Source organism: Triticum aestivum, chromosome 3B, assembly GCF_018294505.1.
Source record: "Triticum aestivum cultivar Chinese Spring chromosome 3B, IWGSC CS RefSeq v2.1, whole genome shotgun sequence".
Classification (NCBI taxonomy): domain Eukaryota; kingdom Viridiplantae; phylum Streptophyta; class Magnoliopsida; order Poales; family Poaceae; genus Triticum; species Triticum aestivum.
The window spans coordinates 379,942,685-379,963,221 of NC_057801.1; positions in this window are offsets into that span (position 1 = coordinate 379,942,685).

Sequence of the window (20,537 nt, forward strand, 5' to 3'; positions counted from 1 at the left end):
ACTGGTCTCTTGGTCTAACAGGGAAATAAAGAGAAATGCAGTACAAACTCAATACAAATTGATCTATTGGTTGAAAAAGGAAAGAAAGTGGGGACTAGGGGACAAGTCAACAGAGTATGTCCAACACTAGATTTGCTAGCCTCACATAGTATAAGGTGGCGATACCGAACAAAAATGGTACCAACCCAGATATCCTATTCTGATGTTTGTTGCCCCGAGCCCCTCTTATGTAATGTCACTGGTAAAATGTAGAAGTGGCCCCTCTTATGTAATGTCACTGGTAAAATGTAGAAGTCGCAGTGCTAAAAGTAAGGACACGTTAAACCAATGTTGTTTTCAATGCAATGCCTCCAGTAATATGAATCAATGGCACTACTTTTCATGTCCTGCTAAATTTCCCATTAAGATAAGTTGCTTCTTTTCGTTAGAAATGCAACTGTCCTGGTCCGCCTACTCTCCCGTGCCCAAATACCAACTCTTTAGCAGCTGTTAATATAACGTTGCTGGTAAAATGAAGCAATGGCACCATTAAAGTAATGTCGTATTTAACGGTTGTCATTGTTAATCCTAATGCCCCACTAATATCTAGCAATGCTACTGCTTTAGAAATTTCTACTGTCCTTGTAGGATCGCCATTCAGATAAGGAACATGCTTCTTTTCATTTGATATATGTTACATCACTTGTTAGTCACCCTTCTTTCCACCTTTTTGTGCAAATAGAGATATACATTTCACGCTTGATCTTAGTTGAACTGCACAAATTATATCCAAATTATAGTTGAACATTCCACGAGCTTCACAACCAGCTTTGATCTTGCTCAATTTTATTGCAACTAATGAAGAAGAAGCTGGTAGCTCATGGGACATTGCTTCATTTTAGGTGAATTGCACAAAAAGGTCCCATGAATTGAATCATCCATGTTGACTGTAGATATGGTTCTCACCACGAGGTATCACTACTACAGGATGGTCAAAACGCGACAGTCAAATCAGAGACCCTTCGATGAAACTGTGTGCGGTGCATCAATCACAAATGGTGATGTAATAAAACCGTCAAAAAAGATGCAAAACGTTTGCGATGGCGTCAACATCAAACACAGTTCATATTAGATGTGCATGTGCGATGAGTGGCAAACATTTAATCCAGAAGAACTATTTGCGATGATGAAGAACAACAGAAACGAGCAGACAGATGAGGGTGTGTGTGATATACGACATACATTTCACTAGGATGAACTATGTGTGATTAGGCAACACAATGGAAACGGTTCAACTGAACAAGATGTGTGTGATACATGGGAAATAGGTCCATGATCAGAAATGTGTGTGAAGACCAATAATAGCACACACGATTGCTGCTAATAAGCCGTGTGATTTGCTCTGTCTATAGAAGAATAACATGTATATATATAACTGAAATAAATATCCAATTACATGAGTGACTATACAGATCATTCACACACACCTCAATAAACAATTGCATGCATTCTAAAGTAGGAGAAACGATCATCTAGTCATCTACTTCTTGTGACGCTCCCGCGACTGCTCTATGGCTCAATCCCTCGTCTGGGGCATGAAGAAGACACTTCCTCATGTCAACGATCTGCCTGTACATCTTGTAGCTTGTGTATGCGTCCTTGGCCACGTACTTGATGTGTTGTTCATCCAGTCTCTCATGCCAAACACTATGCCAGGCGTTCTTGTCCTTCTTGCTCCCATCCTTCATCTTCATGTAGTAAGGATCGATGATGGTCAAGGCGTGGTCAACTAGGGACTTCAGTTTGTTGTTGTCACTGCCCCAGACCTTGTAGTGGTTCTGGATGTTGACAAGATTCCGACATTTCAAGACCGAAACCTTGAGCGCTTTTAGATCGTTGGTGGTGTCCACCATACCGAAATTGTAGTCGGAGTTGTTGATAAACCTGGAGAAATGCTCGCAAGGCCTTGTGGCCTGGTGGTAGTGGTAGACGAGGACATCATGTCGCACGCACAACTGGGCGATGACAACCTTACGATCGTGCCTGGCACGACCGATGGTGTACTCGACGTCGAAGCCGACCACTTGGTACTTGTCCTCGACAAGGAACTGCTCCATAGTTTGGATGGACCTCTCCCCTGACACAGGATCATTCATGTACACTACCGAGAGGGCCTTCCCCCTCACGTGGGTGTCCACTACATGATGCGTGGTGAACTGCCCGCCGTTGTCATCGTCGGCCGCTCGAAGCGCCACTGGAGCCACGGGGATCGCCATTGGAACCGCTGGATGTACTCGTTGTATGTGTTGTCGTGCGTGTGCTTATTGTGTCATGTGACACGAGAGATGAAGGCAAATGGCTACAGGAATAAATGGGGGTCGGGCAGCCTGGATTCTCGGCGCGACCGCATGGCAGTTTTTGCAGCGGGTAACTGCATTGTCGCGCCGTGCCCGACGCAACCACATGCACATGAACATGTGCAATCATGCGCCGGCCCTAAACACTGGCAGCGCCCGTGGAGTGACGAGGGCAGAGGGCGCGCGGCAGGATGCGAGAAGAGTGCGCCGCGACCACCTCAACCGCAAGCAACCACACGCATAGAGCTGTTGAACACGCCGGAAATGGTCGCCTACAGGTCGGCCGACACTTGTGTCGCTGCGTAGAGCGGTTGTGTGCTACTACCCCTGTCTTGGTCTATAGTCCCCTTTATATTTTGTGCCATACTTTGCCCTGAAATTTAACCAACATAATTTTAATGAATGTTATAAAAATTATATAATTGGAAACTATGTTCAAATACGAATCCAACTATATAATCTTTGGCGACATGCATTTGTATTTTAGTAGTTAAATCCTACTTATAAACCAGGACGGGTGTATAGTAGGTAAATAAATCGCAAACGTTTTTTATTAGCCGTATGTGTACATGGCCTTTCATCCTCCTCTCGCACGTCTTGTCACCCCACTGCGGCAGTAGGCTTATAGCGCAACCTTGCGCAGCACGCGGGGGCATTTTTTGGCCAAATGCTGGCGCCAATGAATCGTAGATGAGCCCGTTCTGGCACAACCTCGTAGGTTCCCGCGCAAGCTTCCCGCCCGGCTCAGTGAAATCCCCCAAAATCCCAATGCTTACCGGCCTGCTATATAAACCCTCACGGGCGGTGAGTCCTGCGTTGCATTTTCCCCTCTCTCCCTGTAACTTATCTCATCTGCTTCTCCCACAATTGTCAATGGCACTGGTCTGTCGTCGTCGCTCAACCACTCCGTCGTCATCAGAGGATAGCTCCAGCTGGGAGGCTACACCGCGGCGGCGGCACATTCGCCGATGTTGTTTAGTGTGCGTGGCGTCCCTGTTGGGTGTGCCCGAAACACCCACCACACGCTCCGCCGCCGCTGCCCGTCGGCAGTTGTTGTCGGCCGCCGTTGCCGCCATACCACCGTCAAAAGCCAGGGCCATAGCCTGCTCCACCACCGCAACCCAAAGGAGGGAGGTGGCCGTCATGGCCGCTACCCCACTGCCAGCCACTGTGGCCATCACCCGCTCCGCCACTGCAGCCCGAAGGCGGGAGGTGGTGGTCGTGGGCGCCAACCCAACATCGACCGCCGGGGTCATCAGCCGCTCTGCCACCGCCACCCGAAGGCGGGAGGTGGAGGTGGATGCCAGAACGTGCGTCAGCGACCTTGCGCGCTACACCGAGTTCCCGTGGGAGGAGGAGGAGCACCTCGTTAAGCACGCAAAGAGCCTTACCGCCATCATGGCCGTGGCACACGCCGCCTCAGCAATGAGGAATCAGGAGATCTACAAGGAGAACCACCGTTTTGAGAGGAGTCGTCTGGAGTGGCAGAGGGTGTTCGAGGTGAGCGTCATTGAAGGTGTAGCAACGGCAAGCACCGTATTGCAGTTGTCCAGCTCGTTGGTAGGCTCCTCCTCCTCTGCCTCTTATTGATCACGCTCGGCATAGGAGAGGCTGCCGGAAGTAGTACAAAGCCCCTCCGTAATAGTAGTAGTAGTATTTAGGGGCTATTTGTTCAGTTCATCTGACTATAGATGTGGTGGAACTATACAACGTACTTGAAACTAGCTAGTATATAAAGTAGAACTAGCTATTTCATTACGTGGTTGGCAACAATTGGGGAAATGTTTGGTCGGTTCAGCTGTCGAGTTGAACTGTTTGTATAAAGAACGACTGCTTAATCTATGAATGAAATCTATGGTTAATTACTGAATTTTAGTTGCAAAAATTATACACTGCTAGTGATTTTTAGCTGCATATTTTGACAAATCGCAGTGTTACAAGGTTGACAAATGGCAATGTTACTAGATCAACAAATGTCAATCTTTCCAGTTTAACAGATGGCAACATACCCAATATGACATATGCAAATCTTACCAAATTATTTGTAAGTGGTTGCACATGGGTCATCCAAAACAACCGTTTGCATTGAAGAGATGCACAAATCGTGCTCTCACTTTGCATCCGGGTGTTCTACCTAAAACGTTTGCGATCAAGAGCTGCACAAATCCTGCTCAGCACACTTTTCCTTGGCTTCCTGGGAAGCTGTCGGTTTGCATACGGGTGTTCTAACAGAAATGTTTGCCATGGCTGTTTCATATTTAAAAACCATTGACATTTTTTTCAAAAGAAAACCATATGACAAGTCTTTACATTAAGTCTCAAACCATATATTTCATTCAGTCACACTGCGAATTTATATTCATATGATCGAGATACATTATTAAACACAAGCAAAAAACTATTTCCGGTGGCGGCGGAGGTGGCGTGCCACGCCGTCCTTGTCGTTGTCGTCCACCGGGACGCCATTGTTGAAGTCTTCAAGGCAGCAAAAAATGTTGTTCACTCGTAAATCAAACATCATATCATCGCATGATCGACGGGCGGGGCGCGGGAGGACGGCAGCTGGCAGCGTTGAGAGGTAGCGGTCGATGGCGGTGTCCCATGCCACTGAGGGGGGCGTGCGCACGGGTATAGACGCGGCGGGTGCAGCCAAACGCATGGGGACCGGTGCCGCGGTGGGTGGAGGGGCGCACACGAGCACGGGCGCTGGCGCTCGCATGTACACGAGCTCGCGTGGGTCTGCGGAGACCTCGCTGACGCCCATGGCTTCCAACTCTACGATAGTGCTCGGCGACCAACCCGTCAATGCTAGGGGATGGTCACTGGAGCGGGCGCGGGGATGGGATCTCGGACGGGAGCGGGGGCAGCAACCGCCGCGGCCAGCTCGTTCTGGGCCATGTCCATGAGGCCCCGTTCCTCCTTATTTTCTATCTCCTCCGGCTCAGAGTCGACTTCACCAAACTTGAAGACTAGTGGTAGATGATCCTTCTACGCTATGGCGTTGGTGGAGGTCTGCGAGAGGGAGGGGAATGGGAGGCAAACAGTAAGGCCGCCCGTATTAAGCAGTGGCTCGGGCGCCATTAATGGAGAGGAAGGCGGGCGGCTATGGAAGTCAAAGGGCTCGCTTCCCAGCGAGACTTCACAGCGTACAACTCGCAAGCTTCCCGGTGAGCATGTGCATTGGAGGATAGCTTACATGCCGCTCGGTCAGCTTCCGCACCGGGCTGCGCTCGCACGCCTCCCGTTCAGTCAAGCAGCTGTCCGCACGGCACCTCCTATAGCCACTAAAACCAAGACACGTGGCGTCACATGAATGGTTAACATAACACACACAATTTGAATTATATAAATATTTGAGATGTTAGAGTGGCAGCTATTTGTGTCAAAATGCCTTTGTTGGTTGTTATTCAAGTGCGCCTTCTCTCAAAATGGACACGAAAATTACCACAACATGTTGGTGCCATTCCATGATAACATGCCAGGTTTCATGAATTTCAGACGAGTTTTGGATTTGCTAGAATTTTAAAAGAAAGTATCTCAACGTTTTGTCGGCAATCAATAGTGCCCTGGTGTTTGAAATTCATTCCCATTTCTTGCATGGGACCTAAGCATCCACCGAAGGACAAAGATTTGATTTTTGAACCAATTTATATGCACTGGAGCATGTGCATGTAGTTCAAATTTGAATTATGCACATAAAATGCCTAGAAAACCCAGTTAATGTATAGAATTGTCCAAACGAACCCCAAAAAATCCCAAAATTTAACACAACACTCCTATTGTTCTACGTTGACACTAGAACTTTTTTAAAGCAATAAGAGGCAGCGGATATCGTTTCGTCCCCAAAGGTGGCACGTTCCCTACCAAAACCATCAGGCTTGTCGTGAGAAGCTTATACCCAAACCTGCCCCAACTGGGACAAATTTTTTACCATGGCATGTTGATGCTGCTCCATGATAGCATGCAAAGTTTCATGAATTTCAGACGAGTTTTGGATTTACTAGAATTTAAAAACCAGGTATCTCAATGTTTGCGGCCGAGTGACGGTGACAGGGTGTTTGACATTCATTCCCATTTCTTGCATGGGACCTAAGCATGCAACCAAGGACATAGATTTGAATTTTCAACCAATTTATATGCATTAGGGCATGTGCATGTTGTTCAAATTTGAATTATGCACATAAATGCTTTGAAAACTCATTTAATGCATAAAAATGTCCAAACGAACCCCGGAAAATCCCAAAAATTGACACAACACTCCTGTTGTTCTATGTTGAGACGATAATTTTTCTGGAAGCAATAAGAGGCAATGGATATAGTTTTGTCCCCAAAGGTGGGACATTCGCTACCGAAACCATATGGCTTGTTGTGAGAAGCTCTGGATTGTGAGAAGCATATCCCCAAACCTTCCCCAAATGGGACAAAAATTTTACCACGGCATGTTGATGCCACTCCATGATGGCATGCCAAGTTTAATGAATTTCAGACGAGTTTTGCATTTATTAGAATTTAAAAACCAGGTATCTCAATGTTTCAGCCGAGTGACGGTGGCAGGGTGTTTGACATTCATTCCCATTTCTTGCATGGGACCTAAGCAGGCAACCAAGGACACAAATTTGAATTTTGAACCAATTTATATGCATTAGAGCATATGCTTGGAGTTCAAATTTGAATTATGCACATAAATGCATTGAAAACCCAGTTAATGCATAAAAATGTCCAAACAAACCCTGAAAAATCCCAAAAATTGACACAACACTCTTGTTATTCTATGTTGACACGAGAAATGTTTTGAAAGGAGTATGATGCAATGGATATCGTTTCGTCCCCAAAGGTGGGACAATCCCTACTGAAACCATCAGGCTTGTTGTGAGAAGCTCTGGTTTGTGAGAAGCATATCCCCAAACCTACCCCAAATGGTGTCAGATTATGGGTTCCGCAAACCTTGAGAGGTTCGAACTCTAGGGTGCGTGCGAAGAAGATCTCACTCTCCCCAATCTGCCAACTCGCTAATCTCACAGCCTAACGCGTCGAGCTCAAAGGAAACGGGACACAACAATTTACCCAGGTTCGGGCCACCTTGCGGTGTAAAACCCTACTCCTGCTTTGTGGTGGATCTGCCTCGAGGGGCGGAGGAAGAACTAGTAAAGTGGATAATAGCCTCAGGAGGCGTGTTCTTGGGCTCAAGTTAGCTGGTGAGCTGGTGAGGGTGGAACGGATCCGATCCCCCTCCTTGGTGGTGGCTAGGTCCTATTTATAGTGGCCTTGGTCCTCTTCCCAAATGGAGGCGGGAAGGGATCCCACAATGGCCAGATTTGAAAGGAGACAACAAGTAAATCTTATCCCGACTAAAGTGGTCTTCACCTGCAAAAGCCTCTGGTCATGACGGTGCGGTGGGCTCAGCAATGACCTCCATCCTGCCGTCCTGGTGGTCTTGGTCTTGTTGCACAAGAATGGAAACCTTTGGCTGCTTCCTCGGGACTTCGTGCCTGCTATTTGCCTCCTTTCCATCGAAGAGGAAACTAGTACTCTGCGCCCACTGGCACCCGCCTGGCCTTGGTCATCATGGCTCACATCATCTGAACCTCGCGAGGTGAGCCTTGCATAGGAATCTTCACTCGTAGGGAGCCAATCTGAGGAGGCCGATCCCTTTGGAGGTCTTGGTGTCATCCGCCTCGTGAGGCTTGGGCCCTCACGAGGGTTTTGAGTTGTTGATGTCGAAACCGGGCCTTACCAGGCCGTTGGTGGAGCCACGCCGCGGGCCGCAGGCAGGCAAGTCTAGGTAACCCCATATCCAGAATGCCGACTGTAGCCCCTGGGCCCAAGGCACGCTCCGACTTGGCTTCGAGGCGAAGCCAAAGGGCAAGTGTGGAATGCCACGGGTCCAAACCGCCTGCGGCCTTTGGCAAAGCGTGGCGATTGATGGGACATGGGAATCTCCACTTCCCCATGTTGCCTCGGCAACTGCCCCAAGTTGACAAAAAGGCTGGCGCCTGCTGCAAAGCCTCCATCGCCTTCCTTCTGTCTTGCTCTAGATCCCCTTTTCTCTCTGCGTTGAGAAATTCTCCAGATTCTAACAATTTCTTCCACCAAGCTTGCACCCGATGGCCTCCGGCAAGGCGAACTATCCGGCTCCGAATGTGCACTCGGCCCTCTGGTACAAGCCAGCCTTAGGTGCCTCCACCATCACTGAAGAGAAGAACCTTGCCGCCGCGCTCTAGTTGACGGTGAGCCGCAACAACAAGGGGGGAGAGACAGCTCTCTGGGTTGGCTCCGCCAAGCCGGAATCTCCGGCCAATACCTTCTACCCCTTCTTCCTCCATGGTGTTTATGCCGGGCTAGTCCCCCCTTTCTCCTGCTTCTTCTATAATGTCCTTCGCCATTACAGGATCCAAGCACTCCATATTCACCCCAACTACATCCTCCTCCTGTCCATCTTTGACTTCTACTACTAGGCATGCGTGGGGGTTATGCCCTCCGCCGCGTTACTCCGCCACTTCTTCTACCTCTGAGTGAACGGCAACCAGTGCACATGGTGCGTTGGCTTTGTTGTGGCTAACGGCAACAACGCGATTTCCCGCACCGGGAAGAAGGTAGAGGACTTCTGGAACAAGTGGATCTTCATGGACGCCAAGAGCTCGCACGTCCTGTTGGAGCTGCCAACTTGGCTCCCAACGTCTGGGGAGGGGCGGTCTAACGAGAAGCTCACTCATCCCCTGGCAAGGACACTATTGAACAAGATGGAGGCTGCCTTGATGGCTGAGAAGCTGACGGGTGCGCAGCCTGGCGCCACTCTAGGAGCACTCCCGCCCCTTGTGGAAGCTTGGGGATGCAGAAGACAAGCTCCGGCTGCACCTGGACGACCTGCCTGACGAGGAGCTGAGCATGGTCATGCACTCCTTGCTCGGGAAGGACCAGGGTGGCTGATGTAGGGTGGAAACCTATGGTGACGATCTTTCATGTTTGGAGTGGATCCTACGGGGAATCATGAAGAACACGTGGAAGAACTAGAGGGAAAACACGGGGAGAACGAGAGAAACACTCAACCGACAAGTAATCAATCACACGAGTGCTAGATCACCGACAACAAAGAGTAACATATGATCCACAATCAACAATTTTAAGGATACAAAGGAACCGTTCTTCTCCGTACGGAGGTCTTGATAGTCTTCCCTAGAAAGGGGTCTTGAATCCGCTTGGGGGATCTTCTCCGAAGAGGTCGTGAGCTCCGAGGAGAAGTAACCAAGTGGATGAGCAAGGATCTCACACAAAATATGAGCTAAACCAATGCTAACCCTAACTAGGAGGAGGGGGCAACCTATTTATAGTCGTAGTGCAAATGGAAGTCAAAGTGAAGGGGTACAAGGGCTCCATCCCGCAGGTGCGGTCACACAGGTGCCGGACGTCCAGAAGGCGTCGGACGTCCGGAGGCTCGGGACAGTCCGGACGTCCGATCGTGCTCGGAAGTCCGTAGATTCAGCTCTGTCATGGGCGCGTCGGACGTCCGGAGAGGGTCGGTCGTCCGGAGCTTCATGACTGTCCGGACGTCCGGAGGTCGTTGGTCGTCCGTAGATTCGGCTCGGTTGCATGTCATCTGGTCGTCCGGTCCGCTTTGGATGTTTGTAGATTTGGTTCGGGAGGCGAAGTACCGGACGTCCAGAAAGCTCGGTCGTCCGTGTCCTGGCACTCGTCGGACATCCGGACTTGGTCGGTCGTCCAATGCCTGTAGCTTCCACGGCAGCTCTTCTTCTTGTCCATCATGCTTGGGGTCCTTGCCGTCTTGGCTCTTGTATGTAGTTGTTCCATGGCTCGCTTCCAGGCACCTGATCAGACACAGAGTTTCCGAATGAGGTAGTAGCCATGTCTCATGAGTAGGAAGACAAAGTTCGGAGAGGAGCGAGTTCACCTTATCTTCAATAGCCTTAGCTCGGGCTCGTGTCATGGGTCCAAGTGGTGTTGAGGGAGATGTAGGCACGTCCATGGGGATGAGTGAGGGATGCTCCGCATCATCTCCCCCCCTTGTGAAAGATCCGACCTCGGATCAAAATCCTCATCACCATGGTACAGGGAGAGATCGGAGACGTTGAAGATGTCGCTCACGTTGTACTTGTCGCATGGGAGATCGATCTTGTAAGCATTGTTGTTGTAGCGTGCTAGCACCTTGAAAGGTCCGTCGGCTCGAGGGAGAAACTTGGACTTGCGTTTGTTGGGGAAGCGGTCCTTGCGAAGGTGTAGCCACACTAGGTCTCCAATGTTGAATATCATGGGGTGCTTGTTGACGTTGAGCTTGGTCGCGAGGCGTTGTACTTGGCGCTCAATGGTATGCCTTGTATCTTCATGCATCTTCTTGATGTAGCATGCACGGGCACTTGCGTCGAGGTTGGTGTGCTCTTGTAGAGGAAGAGGTAGAATGTCCAATGGGGACAACGGGTTGAAGCCGTAGACGACCTCAAAGGGGGACGTGCCGGTCGTCGAATGTCTTGCACGATTGTAGGCGTACTCGGTGATGGGTAGGCACGTCTCCCACTCCTTGATGTTCCTCTTGATTAACACGCGAAGTAGAGTGGAGAGTGTACGGTTCGTCCCCTCCGTTTGGCCGTCGGTTTGAGGATGGTATGCCGAAGAGAACAATAGCTTGATGCTGAGCTTGGCACATAGGGTCTTCCAAAAGTAACTCAAGAACTTGACGTCGCAGTCCGAGACAATTGTCTTTGGCACTCCATGAAGTCGCAAGATTTCCCTACAAAATAGATTGGCAATATGTGAAGCATCGTCTATCTTGTTGCAAGGAATGAAATGTGCCATCTTAGAAAATTTGTCCACAACAACAAAGACGGAATCCTTGCCATTTTGAGTTCTAGGAAAACCAAGTATAAAATCCATGCTAATGTCTTCCCAAGGTTGATAAGGAATAGGAAGTGGCATGTAAAGACCATGGGATTGAGCTTTAGACTTAGCTTTGCGACATGTAGAGCAACGGTTGGTGAAGCGTGAGACGTCACGGAACATCTTGGGCCAAAAGTAGTTCTTGGACAGCATGGCGAATGTCTTGTCACGTCCAAAGTGTCCCATGAGTCCGCCTCCATGAGCCTCTTGCAAAAGTAGCAAACGAAGAGAAGACTCGGGAATGCAAAGTTTGTTAGCTCTCATAAGATAATCATCCTTTATGTAGTATCGTTCCCAATACGTGTGTGTCAAACACTTAGCACAAGGAGTAGCAAAAGAAGGATCATGCTCATACAAGTCTTTTATATGCTCAAAACCAATAAAATGTAACTCAAGTTGAGTGAGAAGCGTGCATATGCGTGAAAGTGCATCCGCAACTACATTTTCTTACCCTTAATGTACTTCATCACATAAGGAAAATATTCAATAAATTCACTCCATTTGCATGACGCTTGTTCAACTTAGTTTGACCTTTTAAGTACTTAAGCATTTCATGATCGGTACGGATGACAAATTCACGAGGTCTAAGGTAATGTTCCCAAACATGTAGCACACACACTAAATCATACAATTCTTTGTCATAGATGGGATAGTTAAGTTGAGCACCGGAGAGTTTTTCACTAAAATACGCAATTGCTCGTTTTTCTTGCATTAAAACTCCACCAATTCCGGTACCACTTGCATCACAATGAACTTCAAAAGTTTTCTCAAAGTTGGGCAAAGCAAGAATCGGAGCATGAGTAAGCAAAGACTTGAGCTCATCGAAAGCGGTGGATTGCAAAGATCCCCAAACAAAAGGTGCATTCTTCTTACTCAAGGCATGCAAAGGTGCGGCAATTGTGCTAAAGTTTTTCACAAAGCGGCGATAAAATCCTGCAAGAGCAAGAAAACTACGCACTTGTTGAAAATTGGTGGGTTGGGGCCAAGTTTTAATTGCCTTAATCTTAGTTTCATCAACATGGACACCCTTGGAAGAGACAACAAAACCCAAGAAAACCACTTTGTCAACGCCAAAAGTGCATTTTTTCAAGTTTGCATAAAGGCTTTCCTTGCGGAGGGTTTGCAACACAGATTTAACATGATTAATGTGCTCTTTCATGGTTTTGCTAAACACAAGGATATCATCAAAGTAAACCACAACGAAGACTCCAATGTAAGGTCAAAGCACATGATGCATAAGACGCACGAAAGTTCCGGGTGCTTCCGACAAACCCATAGGCATCACTAACCACTCATATAAGCCAAATTTGGTTTTGAAAGCGGTTTTCCATTCATCACCTTCTTGAATGCGGATTTGATAATAGCCACTTTTAAGATCAATTTTTGAGAAAAAGTTGGCTCCACTAAGTTCATCAAGCATATCATCTAAGCGAGGAATGGGATGCCTATATCGAACGGTAATGGCATTTATGGGTCTGCAATCGGAACACAAGCGGAAACTTCCATCGGGTTTAGTATAACGGGAACGACGCAAGGGCTTAAGCTTTCACGTACATGACCGTTGTCGATGAGTTGTTGTACTTGCCGTTGAATCTCCTTGGTTTCTTCGGGATTGACACGGTATGGAGCTTTGTTTGGAAGTGGCGCTCTGGGGATGAGGTCGATTCGATGCTCAATGCCTCGTAGTGAAGGTAGACCCGGAGGTAGCTCATCGGGGAAAACATCTTTGAATTCTTGCAAAAGAGATTGAAACACTAAAGGTAGCTCGTGAGAGGTGTTAGTTGTTGGCTCTCCATCTTTGCACACAAGGACGAAGTGCATCACACTCAATGGGTTCTCACACACTTCTCTTATATCACTTTTGGTGGCGAATAGGATGAGGTTTTTCTCTCTAGGCAAAGAGGCGCTCAAATTTGGCTTGTGGCTCTCACTCACTTTTGGGTGTGTCACTTTTTCACTCTTCTCTCCATGATTGGTGGCTTTCTTGTCGGCTATCACTTGACTAGGAGACATAGGTCGTAGCACATATTCCTTCCCTTTCATTTTGAAGCTATAGTGATTGGTGCGGCCATTGTGGATGACACCATGGTCTAATTGCCATGGTCGACCAAGAAGTAGGTGGCAAACGGTCATTGGGACCACATCACACTACAAAGTGTCTTCATAAGCACCAATTTTTAAGGAGACTTGGACCGTATGCTCGACTCGTATAGTGCCGGAGTCACTTAGCCATTGAACCTTGTAGGGGTGCGGGTGCTTCCTCTTGACCAATTGAAGCTTGGAACATAGTTCTTCACTTGCCAAGTTGTGGCAACTACCTCCATCGATGATGACCTTGACACAGCTTCCATTGATGCGGGCCTTAGTGTGGAAGATGTGGCATCGTTGGTCTTCTTCTTGTTGATGTTGAAGTGTCAAGACTTTGGAGACAACGAGAGCGGGGCTCGAATCCTCATCACAAAAGACTTGATCATCTTCATCCTCGTTCACGCGCCGGTGCATGTCCACTTGCTCAAGGCCTTCCATCTCCTCTTCACTCATTGAGTCATATGTGCCGTCATCATTGAGGATCATGGTGCGTTTGTTCGTGCATTGGAAGGACTTGTGGCCTCGGCCGCCGCAAGTGAAACACTTGAAGGAGCTTGTTTTGACGGTCTCATCGGTTGGAGTAGATGATGAAGCACGTGGCTTGAAGTTGCCTGTAGTAGGAGGAAGACGACTTGAACTTGCCGAAGTTTTCTTGTAATTTGACTTGTCATCGTTGCTTGGAGAAGGCTTGGTTGATGTAGATGTTGAAGGAGTCGTTGAAGCTTGGATGTTGGAGAAGCCGTAGGTCTTGGATGAGTACTTGGCGTACTTGAAGTCATCTTGCACTTGACGTTCCGCCTTGGTTGCTTGATGCACGATGTCAATGAGGTTGGAGTAGGGTTGGAAGTCGGCGATCTTCTTGATGGGATGATTGAGTCCATTCAAAAATCTTGCCATTATTTGCTCATCATCTTCCGTGACATTGGCTCGAATCATTGCTATCTCCATTTCCTTGTACTATTCTTCAACACTCTTTGTTCCTTGCTTGAGGAGTTGTAGCTTCTTGAAGAGATCGCGGTTGTAGTAGGTTGGTACAAAGCGTGCCCGCATGACATCCTTCATTTGAGCCCAAGTGGTGATTGGTGGTTCACCTCTTGCTTGACGGCGTTCAAGTACTTGTTACCACCATATGAGCACATAGTCTTGGAACCCAAGTGATGCCATAGCGATCTTCTTCTCTTCCTCATAGTTGTGCAAGCGGAAAATTTTGTCGACCTTCAATGCCCATGAGAGGTACTCTTCCGGAACATTGCTTCCGTTGAACTTGGGCATTGTGAACTTGAGCTTGCCATAGCGTTGCTCTTCATTGTGTTGTTGGCGATGGTGATGATTATGTCCTTGACATGGAGGATAGTCATCCTCATGTTGCTCTAGCCGCGGATGAAGTCCATGATCAACTTGCTCTTGTTGAACTTGAGGTTGAAGGGGAGCTTGACGAGCTTGTGGAGCTTGACGTTGCACACGCGGTTGGTAGTTCCTCTCTTGGATTTCTTCTCGAAGGGCTTCCTCTTGATTGCGCCGCTCGCGATTGCGGTTGGAAATGGCTCGGCTTGAATGTTGAAGGGCACGTTGCGCTTCAAGAGCTTGCGCTTCACGTTATTGTTGTTGAAGACGTTGAGCCTCGGCGTCTTGTTCCTCTTGGTGTAGACGTGCTCGTGCTTCTTCTTGGCGCCTTAGTCATTGCCGTTCTTGAGCTTGAGCAAAAGCGACTTGGTTTGATTGAGGACGAGGGATTTGCTCATCGACTTGCTCTTGTGAATGCTTGTCATGTAGCGGGTTCCGAGATACTTGCCGGTCTTGACGCGCAGCTCGACGAAGAGTGTTCGATGACGGTGTACTTGAGTTGGAGAAGGTGTCGTTGGAGTGTCGACTTGAGCAGCTCCGTCTTGAGGATGAAGAAGTGGAAGGACGCCGGTTCCTCATGAAGGCGGGATCTCATCCATTCTTGCATCATTCTCTTGCTTTTGAGCGTCGAATTTGTTGTCGAAGTAGTCCCTCATTGCTTGTTGCTCTTGGTGCAATGCTTTTTGAGCTCCAAATAGGTGGTTCTTGGTGGCGAATGATGACATGTCGTCGTTGTCGGTGTCAAAACCGGCGGATCTCGGGTAGGGGGTCCCGAACTGTGCGTCTAGGCGGATGGTAACAGGAGACAAGGGACATGATGTTTTACCCAGGTTTGGGCCCTCTTGATGGAGGTAAAACCCTACGTCCTTCTTGATTAATATTGATGATGTGTGTTACAAGAGTGGATCTACCACGAGATCAAGGAGGCTAAACCCTAGAAGCAAGCCTATGGTATGATTGTTGTTCGTCTTATGGACTAAAGCCATCCGGTTTATATAGACATCGGAGAGGGCTAGGGTTACACAAAGTTGGTTACAATGGTAGGAGATCTACATATCCGTATCGCCAAGCTTGCCTTCCACGCCAAGGAAAGTCCCATCCGGACACGGGACGAAGTCTTCAATCTTGTATCTTCATAGTCTTGGAGTCCGGCCGATGATGATAGTTCGGCTATCCGGACACCCCTAGTCCGGGACTCCCTCAGTAGCCCCCAAACCGGGCTTCAGCGACGACGAGTCCAGCGCGTATATTGTCTTCGGCGTTGCAAGGCGGGTTCTCCTTCAAACTTCATGTTCCTGTCGAATAGTGTCCGGCTTCCTTATAAATGTTGCGCTCCTTGGCTTCTACGCCCAATAATGGCCTTCTTCCACGTGTCGTATGAATGCGAAAAGCTAGCGTATTTTTACATTTTACCCCCTAGCCACGCGAACGAGCCGCCTATAAGAGAGGCGAGGATCTAGATCCAGCTCACACCATCCTCCATTCGCAAGTTCTCATCGAAACACTTCTGACAAAAATCCATTCCATCATGGATAGTCGACGCGGCTCCTCCTCTCGCGCTCCCAGCCCTAAGCCAGGAGATTGGGGGAGATGCTCAGTTCCACACAGCGAGCTAGTGGTGCTCCAAACCGAGGGATATCTTCCCCCAGCTTTCATGGTTCCGGTTCGAGCCGGACTGGCCACCTTCAAGGGTGGAAAGCAGGCGGAGAGCGTCCCCAACCCTTCCAAAGGAGAGTGGGTATGCTTCGTCCCTTATCTAATATGGGGGCTCGGATTTCCCATACATCCATTTCTCCGGGGGCTCCTGGAGTTCTACGGACTCCAGCTTCACCACCTCACACCTGCCTCCATTTTGCACATCGCGGGCTTTGTAACTCTTTGCGAGCTGTTCCTGGGCATCGAGCCCCATTTTGCGCTGTGGAAGAGATTGTTTTGCCTTGTACCCCGTTCTTATGAGGAGTCGATATATCAAGTGGGCAGAGCCGAAATATGGCGCATCGCCGGGACCGGATATCTATCCGGCACCCCGAAGAAGGCGTCCGAACACTGGCCTTCGGAATGGTTCTACATGGAGGACGCCCCTCTGCCGGATCCAGTTCGGATCGGCCTCCCGGAGTTCGGCAATGCTCCCTTGAAGAAACGCCTGAGTTGGCGCCCGCGGAGCCCTCAACGGGAGGATGATAGGAGCGTCCATTATCTGATGGGCCGGATTAGGTTACTGGCCCACTCCGGATTGACCATGATTGGAATCATGGCCACGTGCATTATGCGATGGGTGCAGCCACACCAATATAGGGGCCACCCTATGTGGTATTTCAACGGGGAAGACGACGCCACCCGTCACGGCTGCAGAGGGCCGAGCTCGGCAGCCGATCTGGCAAAGATCCTGTCCGTCTTGTACAAGGGGGAGGAGGAGGACTTTCTCCGCACGAATCCATTGAACGGATTCTCCATGAATAACCCTCGGAGCTGGGTAAGCGGACGTTTATCTACCCGATCCATACTTCTAAAGTCAAGTATTTTACTTTGTGATTTCAGTGCAGGAGCTGCGCCGGGACGTGGAGGGCATACGAAGCCTAACTCCACAGCCCAAGGATCCGGAACGATCCCTTGATCCGACCTCCGAAGAGGATCCGGACATAAAGGTGGAGCTGATTGACGGCGTGTTCCACCAACTTAGCATGGACAATGCACTAGTCGCCATTACGGCTGACTACCCCGGTTTGATTCTGGCCTCCCAGGTGACTACGACCGAGGTCTTGACACCATCATTTGATCCGTGCTCAATTCTGACCATCCTATACCGATGGTGCATCGCAGGAGGTGCCTTCAAGGCGGGAAGCCAAACCTGCGGCGGCTGACCAGCAAGGGTCAGTTCGGCCCAGCAGGCGGAAGAGGAGTGCGACGCAAATCGAGACGTCGCCGCAACGGTACGGCGCACCATTGTTTTTAAGGGAAGGATCCCTATGAGGTATATTAATGCTCATAACTTTTTCCAGGAGAAAGAGGGCTCGCCGGACAGTGTCCGGAGAGGTTGCCAATCAAGCCTCCGCCAGCCATGCTCCATCGCGTGGTTCGGAAGTGGAGGCGAACACAGGGCAAGAGCCGGATGCTCCTCCGACGGAGGATGCCGACAGGCTGTCCGCCACCCGGTCTGAGGTGGAGAGTGCCATGAATCACAGGCATCGCCGGACAGTTCTTCGTGACGCGTGTTTCTCCCCGGAGGCGTTGAATGCCTTTGATGCGGGAAACGCGCACCTCCGTGCTGCTCAAGATGGTTTAACCAGAGCCATGGAGAAGTATGTGAAGGACATACGGTAAGTAATTTTAATAGTTATATATGCTAGTAGCCCCCGAGACTTAAAATAGTTAAAATAATTGATTTAAGGATCATTTATTATGCACGATCTTACGAAGAAGAATACCCACCTGTCCCAGGAGCTCCAAGAGTGCAAGGCCCAACTTGAGGCCGCACTAGCCACCACAGGGGGAGCCACAGAGACCCCCGCTGGTAATACATACTTCGAAAAGATAAGTAGTTAACAAAGTGCGGCGTGTGTGTAAATCTGACAATAATATTGCAGAGGGCGCCGGACTAGATCCGGACAAGCAACAGCTACTGGGTCAGCTAAAGGCCGGCGAGAGGGTGCTTATGAAGGTGCAGCAGGAGAGAAACAAGCTCCAAGATGCCCACACCCAGCTAGGAGAAGAGCTGAAAGGTGTTCGGGCCCAGCTGTCTGGCTCCGTGAAGGAGAATCAGCGGCTTCGACGCGGCATTTATAGTAAGTGCTTGAGCAAATTCCTTTGAAAAGAAGAATTCGGCGAGGAAGTCGATTGACAAAAATGTGTCTTTAGGTGTGCTCATAGGTCGCCCTGCGGAGGAAATGCCTGGTTCAACGGGTGACCAACTTCCCGAGCTGGTTCGACCGCTCGAATGTGTTCGGCAGGCGATGAGTGGCGTCATTCATGCTTTATGGCCTTCTGTCTCCCTACCCGAGGGCCTTGGAGAGCTTGCTGAGAAGCTTCAGGGAGCACGGCGACGCCTCCGTCTGTGGAAAATATCGGCCTGCCGTCAAGGCGCCAGGGAGGCCTGGGCTATGGTCAAGACGCGGTACCCGAAGGCTGACCCAAACCACATGGCCGAGGTCGGACCTGTGGGGCCTGATGGGAAGGAGATCCCTGTGATCTTGATGTACGGCCAAGTAGAATTGGCCGCGAAATATTCCCAACAGGACTGTAAATTAGACAGCCTGTTAGATGGGATTGAAGAGGAGTACAATCAGTCAGTTTGACGATGTAATTTGAAATGACATGTAAAATGCCTTCTAGCCGGATTGTAGATCGTTTGTCTTTGCGGACCTTTTCTCTTCAACCTCCGGACCCAACAGTCCGGAGTGTGTCCGAATACCCTTACGGTTATAGAAGAACCGGGGCATGCGTGGAGACAAGGCGTCGGGGTCATAATTGCTTTATCAGACAAGTGCCCAACTAGCTATGTTATATTACATGGTTAGTAAGAAACATCTTCCAGGGAGAATAGTTCCATTAAGGGTTCCTTTCCCTGGGAGGCATGCCCTAAAGTGCATGTCCGGACTGCGAAAATAGCAGAAAAAGCATCTGGGGGCAAATAAATAAGTAAGTAATAAATCATCTTTCAAGTCACCGACCAAATATTCTCTTAAGAACGCTAGCTTTCGGCTTCACCCAGTCTGAGGTACACATCCGGCTGACCCGGCAGTAACAATCGCAGAGGTGCTCCCTTTACCTCCTAGCCGAACAATCGGGAACGTAGGGGTAAGCACAGGAGCCAGGCAACCCAGCTTGGCCAAAACTTAAGTCATATCAATGCATATAATGGTGAATAAAAGGTACATGCGGAAGTATGACACATGTGTTGGGCATGAAGCCCGTATAAATAAGCTTCTGTTAAAGAAGCCCCCAGGTATAACGAGTGCTAGGAGCACATCGAGTGTGTGTGAACAATGCGCAAATCAGCCTATCAAAGGTATTGAAAGAAAAGTGGGAAGAAGGAGGGGGACAAGAGATAGTGAAAATGTAAAAAGGTGAACGGAGGAGTGAGACGAACTCTGAGTCCGGCGTTAGGCGTAGAATCTTCGGAGACGGGCTGCGTTCCATGGGTTCGGCTCGAGTCGGTTGTCAGATGCGTTACATAGACGGTATGCTCCGCCGGTTAGGACTTGGTCGATGATGAAGGGACCTTCCCACTTGGGCTTAAGTTTGTCCTTTTTCTTGTCCGGCAGGCGTAGAACAAGTTCGTCAACATTGTAAGCTTTGGCCCGTACTTCTCTGCTTTGATATCTTTGAGCCTGCTGTTGATAAAATGCGGAACGAGCTTTTGCCACGTCCCTCTCCTCCTCTAAGGTGTCCAAACTGTCCTGCCGATCCAGCTCGGCTTCCCTTTCTTCGTACATGCACACGCGAGGTGACTCATGAATTATATCGCAGGGCAGAACTGCCTCTGCGCCGTACACCATAAAAAATGGTGTGAATCTGGTAGTTCGGTTTGGCGTGGTCCGCAGCCCCCAGAGTACGGAGTCGAGCTCCTCTACCTAGTGTGTGTTAGATTCCTTGAGGGACCGCACTAGTCTGGGTTTGATGCCGCTCATGATTAGACCATTTGCTCGCTCGACTTGACCGTTAGTTTGAGGGTGATAGACTGAAGCGTAGTCGAGCTTGATGCCCATGTTTTTGCACCAGAGTTTAACCTCGTCGGCCATGAAATTCGTGCCGTTATCAGTGATGATGCTGTGGGGGACGCCAAAATGGTGTACTACCCCGGATATGAAGTCTATCACAGGTCCGGATTCTGCCGTTTTAACCGGCTTGGCTTCAATCCATTTGGTGAATTTGTCCACCATGACC